The 6,921-nt window shown below is 35.9% G+C and overlaps 1 protein-coding gene across 2 annotated transcripts in view; it reads right to left on the reverse strand.

Annotated features, from left to right (window-relative positions):
- ZNF366 (zinc finger protein 366) overlaps window positions 1-4,522 on the reverse strand; it is a 36,781-nt gene extending 32,259 nt beyond the window's left edge. The window contains exon 1 of one of the 2 annotated variants that reach the window (XM_058823800.1): window positions 4,449-4,522. The gene's annotated coding sequence lies outside the window, so the exon portion shown is untranslated. Of the gene's footprint in view, window positions 1-3,204; window positions 3,382-4,448 lie in introns of those variants that run through there. The other variant, XM_058823801.1, reaches the window with a different exon arrangement.
- Window positions 4,523-6,921: the final 2,399 nt, after the last annotated feature.

Genomic DNA, 6,921 nt, shown 5'->3' on the forward strand with positions numbered 1-6,921 from the left:
CCACAAAGTAGAAGGAAAATCTGTTAAGGTTTTAGCTTTCATGGTAGAAGAGGGAAGAGAAATTAAAAATAGGGTGATATTTTCATCCTACATTTAAATAATTAATAACAGTTTTTTTCTAACTTCAAAAGCAGGAAATTAGAAATGAAAGTAAAAAGAAAAAAACCCCAATTATTCACATAATTTCTTCTCATAACCTCCAGAGCACAAAAATATTTTCTTTTACCACATGATTACTTAGCTTAATTACTACCAGTGACATTACAGTTTTTACAGTGCATTAAGAATTGTTGGTTGAGAAAGAAAATACTGTGTTTGACTTATCAAGAGCACAGTAATAAGTATAAAAAGTTTTACAGAAACAAGCAAAAGCATTTTGACACTTGGAAGGATCTAAACCAAACATTAAATAATATTTTTCACTGGATCATTAGTATTTAAGAAGTCAAGCAAGAAGGATCAGTCCCTGTCAGGTAGATACAAACAAAAAATACACACCCAGCATGCAACTCAATGTATGTTTTAAATAATTGCTGAGGAGTAACTTAGGCCTCTTCACTGGATAAAAATCTGAATGTCATTTATAAAGTGGCACTGCGTTTTTACAGCAATGGAAAGCTGCAGTCTCAATTTCAGAATAGCAAATTTTCAGCAAAAATAAGCCCATCTCTTTTTTTCCCCCGGATTTGTTTCTTTCTTTTCAAAAGCGTGCATTATTTGTGTCTCTATAATTCTTTCTTCTCCAAGATGACATTCCTTTCTTTTTAGTGATCTTCTGAGATCGTAAGCTGGATCATGGAAAATTACTGGTCATAAGAAGAAAGTAACTATTTTGTTTTAATTGGTGGTTTATTTTTAAAAATTTGCTGGGTTATAAAATTAATCCATCAAGCAAATGAATAACTTGACAACAATCTGTAGGAGTCCCACAGCACTTACAAGGTCTGTTTGAGGAGCTGTTTGATTGGATCATTGGTAACAAAGAACATGCATTGGTGCTCAAAAACCATGGATCATTTCTTATTAGCTAATAAAAGATGTTGCCTTACACACCCTTGATTTGTGTCCTTTCAGCACAGCCACAGAAAATCCCCATTACCTTATGCAGCCTTTACTGCTTTTGTTTCTTATGATGAAATTCTGCTAACATGTCCAGAAGAGTGGAGCAGTCCACTCAGAAACTTTTCTGCATCACTGAGTCTTTGCATTTCAAAGATTGAAAACAATATAAATTCTGTCTGAAATCCATACTCTTCTGTCTCAGTGTATGGGGCTTGAATTGGGTTGCTTCCATGATTCATCGCCTCATGCTTATCATGTTCTAAATCCTGTGTATCCCTCTGGCCTCTGGCACTACTAGGAACAGCACCTTAAAGACATGACACTATGTTTCTCTGTGAGATGCACATCGTGTCTTTCAAACCATCACTTTCTGCTTGGCACCCAGATAGTCCTAAAACAAGTCTCTTGTTGGTGTGCTTTTTTCTAAGAATGACAAACAATTTAAAAAACAAAACAAAACAACAAAAAAACCCAAACAAACAAACAAACAAACAAACAAACAAACAAACAGAAAACCTCCTTGAGATTCAAAGCTTCAAATTATCTCCTGGCCAAAAATGTACATTAGACATGTCAAAATTTACTAGGAATGTAACTCAGTGCTACTATTCTGCATCCAAAAAGTCTCAATAGTTTACACCATTAAAGAAGCTGGTATTAAATATAAAAAGGCAATGATATTTACAGAAAGACATCTCTTAGCTTCTGTGCTTTTTGAACCTGACCTGTTAACTTGGGATTTCCACAGGCTACAAATTGTTTCTGTAGCCTCTCGGCCATTACTGGTATAGGTTTATTTTTCTATTTCCAAACAAAAACAATAATCTTCTGAATTTTATTTCATTATAATTGAGAACACATCAAATCAAAATAATAGCTTGAAATAATTCTCTGAGGAAATATACATACACTGACTTATCATTTACTTATGTTACATACATAAATATGGCTATTATGAGTAGAAGCAGTAAGACTTTTAAGCAAAATAAACACAAATTGTCTCTTTTTATTATTGGCTTATAATTTTAAGAGTTGATTTATTAACCATTAACAGTCCCGTCTCTTACAAACATTGGGGTGAATAACTGAAAATTCATTACACAAATATTTAATTTGTGCCATAAACTAGTAGCAAATCTGTACCCAATACAGACTCAGACTCTACCTTTCTCTGCTGTACATATCTCAGTGACGTAGAAATAACATGTCAGCCAAAAAATCATCTTTCTGACAGCTTAGGAAAGATATTAGACTCTTGTACTAAATCATGTGACAGAAGTTCTGGCAATAAATCATACAATGTGAAAATAAATAAACTCCAAAGGATTGCAAAAATGTATTTTTAAGAGGAAAATAAACCTAATAGGTAAAATATAAGAATGAAATTCAAAATTCAAGTCTGTTTTTTACTGTCAAATTACTAAGCATTCTTTTAAAAAGGTTTCTCTGTGCTTATTATTTGGGACTGGGTTTTAAAACAGTAGGTACTCCTTTTGTTCCCCTACTATGATTTGAACAAATTTGTTCATATTTATGTATTTCAGATGATGTCTGAGAGAAAGGATTTATTGTATATATGATCGAAATCAAGAAAACACAAATGTTTATCATCTTTAGCAAAAAAAACCTGGACCTAAAGACTGCAGCTTACTTTTACTTACATGGCAAAATTAACTTTTGAACCAACCAGACCAAAAATTTAAAAGTGATTGCAATCCGGACTAATACCCTGCAGTTTGAACAAAATACTGCCACAAACATAGAGCTTATGTAATTTTCTGTGTGTGTTTGGAAGACTCCTCACTTGATGTAAAAACTGGGATTCCAGGTGTTTGACATGTCAAAATAGCTGTCCAAATCATGCCTTTAAATTGAATCAGTATATATTCACATAAAAATAAACCCAGATATCTCAAGGGGAAGATGTGGCAGATGGTTTTCATGTCAAGACCTGGCACACATTTGTTATTAGCAGATAACATATTTTTTGTGACTTAAGTATAACCAAATAAACAATTAACTCGTACCTAACTAGTCTGAGTGACAGCATTAAGCTAAGGAGTTCAAGAAAGAAATTATTTCCATATCCTTTGGCAAAGCCCTCTTTGGCTGCTCCCAAAATGAAAGAAATCTACAACTTACCCAGAAACTGGGCTGAATTTCTGGTAGATCATTCCTCCTTATGGAAAAACCTGGAGAAGGACGCCAGATAGAGGGAGGCAGAAAGTCCTTTCCACTAGTTTTTTCAGGGAGGGCTGGGAGCAGGAGGCTGTCCCAGGGTGGAAGCACAGCCCAGGTACCCTGGCAGGAGCAGAATTTGGAGCAGGGCAGCTGGAGTTGCCTGACAGCCCTCTGCAATATCTGCCCACTGTTTGTAGCCTCCCTGTCTGGGCTCTGGGCATTCTGCACTTCAGAGGACCCTGCACTTCAGAGAGCAGCATGAAGAAACAATCATAAGATGTGCAAATTGTCCTTTTGCAAAGAAATGGACACCTCTCCTATTTCTTGCCCCACCTCTGCATTCTGCTAATATGAAAGTGTTCAGGGGGGGATTTTTCTCACACACTATTTGAAACATACTCTTGCATTCAGTCACTCATTTCACATGGAAATTGTAATGATTCTGATACATTTATGATCAATATGAAAAACATAATTGATGTCTAAAAAGTTGCAAACAGATATACAATTGAGTCCACCCTATTACTGATGTTGGTGTTCAGCCTCAGTGCTGTTATGTACTGCACAACATGAACTTTTGTTTTGTTTCTTTCCAAGTGAGATCCAGGAACCATCTTACCACCTCCGAAATGTCATTGTTCCTAGACTGATCATATGCACAGATAAGTAGAGATAAACATGTGTAGTCCTAAACACAATGCAGTTTGAAGGGAGCAAAAACAGCCCCAGTAATTCTTCTCTCAGTATAGCACAGGTTGGTGTGTTGGAGCAGACTTCAGTACTGGCAGATGATAAATGAAATACATTGATCCCCATATGACACAGCTCCTCTCTATATTTTAGCAACGGCCCAGTGAATCTTGCTGAAACTGTTGGGATAAAGTTAGTGAAGCCTGTAACAAGATTCTCGCAGCAGGACTTATATACGCAAAATCCACAGGAGATTATATTATGAATATTATCAGCCTCTTTGGAAAATACTTTCTTATCTGCATAGACTAAACCATATGTTAATAGCACCAGTATCTAAAAACCATACTATAGGTATCTCTAGCGTAAATAGACTGCTTATTAATGCATATGGTTATTATTATTTTATCGGTTAAATGTGTATCTAATTAACGCCTTTTCTTAATACTAACACAGATATATATACATATATAACTTTTAAAGAGTCAACCATAAAAGCATTTTACTTAACTTACCAGTTGTTGAAGGTGGAAGGAGTCTTGCCCTAAACACTACCTGCTCTGATATTTGTAATATCTGTCTCTCTCTCCCGCTGTCTCCCTACCCACCCCTCCCCATGCAGAGATTGCAGTAAACTTAGAAAACTAGCAGTGACAATGTTTCAAATGACTTAAGAAGGAGAACAGGAACAATCATTTCGTTCTCTTTTTTTTTTTCAGATGAGTACAGTACCTTCAGAAAGAAGGAAGGAAGGGAGGGGAGAGGAAGTCAACAACCCTTTGCTTTCCTGCAAAAAAATAAGGAAACAGCAGATAGCAATCTCGTTTTCTCTCAAACAAAATGTTTGGAAAAATAAATATATCCAATCCAAAAGGAATTCCTCAAGTATTATATCTGCATTATTGGCTTCATAAAACCTTCTTTACAGCTTGTTATGTGCAACTACATGAAATGAATTTCCGAAGTAGTAGGTAGGAATAAGACACCCATATCTTATGCAGAACAATTAGCTTTAAGCTTGCATAGATAATGAAGGCTTTTACTCTAGAGAAAGACTAATCATAGATGTATACACAGATCTTGTTTCCATGGTGATATAGGTAAAAAAATGCCTAAAACCCCTGTTTAGAGTGATCACAAGAAAATAGCACATTGGCTATTTATAGAACACTATGGGGGAAAAAGAAGGGTGATGAAAGGGGTCAGAAAAAAGGCAAGGATCATAGCTTGATACTGGCAGTGCAATAATGAGTAATTGATCTCAAAGAATGGCATTTTTGAAGGCATACTGATTTAACCAAACAGAACCAATGTACTATATTCTAGAACAGATTTTATACTTCATTTGTTTCTTTCGTTCTTTCCCCATTAAACATATTTTGACAACCAGATACTGGCCAGCTGGCAGGAGTTATACTTGGGATAAGTTTAGCCCATTGTGCTCCACTGTGTTTTTGTTTGCTTGTATCTTTCCCCCCAACTTTATCATCCAAAGGTCACTTAGAGTGATTAGATGCTCCCTTCTCTTTCCCATTAATTTTTTTTCATTCTAACACACTTGCCAGTAAATACCTTCACACTATCATGGAGCTGTGTCTTTAGTTTGTCTGGTAACACAGTAGTGAATATGGAGCTGCAATTCAGCTTGATTTTTGTGAAAGGCTTTTAAAAAAGCCCTTTCAAAAGGCCCTCTCCTACATACTCTATATCCAGTCTTTGCTCTGGTAGCAATATCTAGATCAATGCTGCTGAAATAGTTTAGATTACTGTTGTAAATCCACTTTTAGTGGAAGAACAAGTTAGTATGTTATCCCATAGAGATTACTGTTTCATTTATTGTACAATAATGAGAATTTATGACCTTTAAACCAACATAGGAAGTAGTTCTTCAGCACCTGTGTTCTTTCATGTGATTCCTGGTGCTATTTCCTGAAGCTATCTAGAGATTATTTGGTTGGAGACACTTTTATCTTAATATTCAGAAAATGAAATCTTTGATAGTGGACATCAGCATTTGACAAAGCATGGCAGGTGCTATGAGTGGTCTTCCAACACTCCCAGGGTTTTCTGAAATGGGCAAAACCATATCAAAGCAAAAATATGCAATGCATATTATATATTGCATTGAACCACATAAAAGCAAAAATATGCAATGCATATTATATATTGCAAGTGAAGTCCTTTGTTCTTCCTTGGGAATGGAGGTCCTAATCAAAGAGATATCCTCTGCATACTGAGCACATGGAAAGTAAAGAGGCATGGAAAGCCACCAAAGTAATGTATTGTTCTGCAGGGTCAGCCTAATAGCACAAAACCTGTAATTTTATTTCAAAATTGTTTTTATTTGTCTTCAGGATAGTAGCAGCTTCCAATCTATTCTAGATTGTTTAATTTATTAATTTTCCAGGCACAACAAGCTAATGAGACCCTGTATGCTGTCATTATGTAGCATTTTTCTTTCTCTTAATTGGGAACACAATGCAGAAGCATATTTGAAAACCTATACTGATTAAGTTAGGATCATTCTTAAGTCTCTGAGCATATGTGATAGTCTGTGTAGTCCTCTGTGAAGTAATTAATTGTCATAGCTATCCTATACTTCTTCAAAGAGTCCTTTCTTGAGGACTGCAAAGCTAAGGAGCTGGAGAAAAATATTTATGAAGTACCTTCAACAGGTACTTTGCAATTCTGATTAAAGGGGACTGTGAGAGACCCGTACTTCAGCAAGGACAGCAGGAGATGTAAGGGCTTCCTTCACTTAATTATATCTCATGTTCCATTGTCAGCAGTCCTTACACCTTTCCAAGAGGTCAGAACTTACTTAGTTGCCCCAGCCAAGTCCCAGCATGCAGCCACTGAAGTACTTGTCCTGTTCTTACCTGTGCCAGTTTCTCCCAACTGCTGACAGAAAATCACAACCAATGAGGAAAAGGCACTAAAACTGTGATTTTCATGCCATAAAAATACCTTTCAAGATCATGTATTTTC

This window comes from Ammospiza caudacuta, chromosome Z (assembly GCF_027887145.1).
Source record: "Ammospiza caudacuta isolate bAmmCau1 chromosome Z, bAmmCau1.pri, whole genome shotgun sequence".
NCBI lineage: Eukaryota > Metazoa > Chordata > Aves > Passeriformes > Passerellidae > Ammospiza > Ammospiza caudacuta.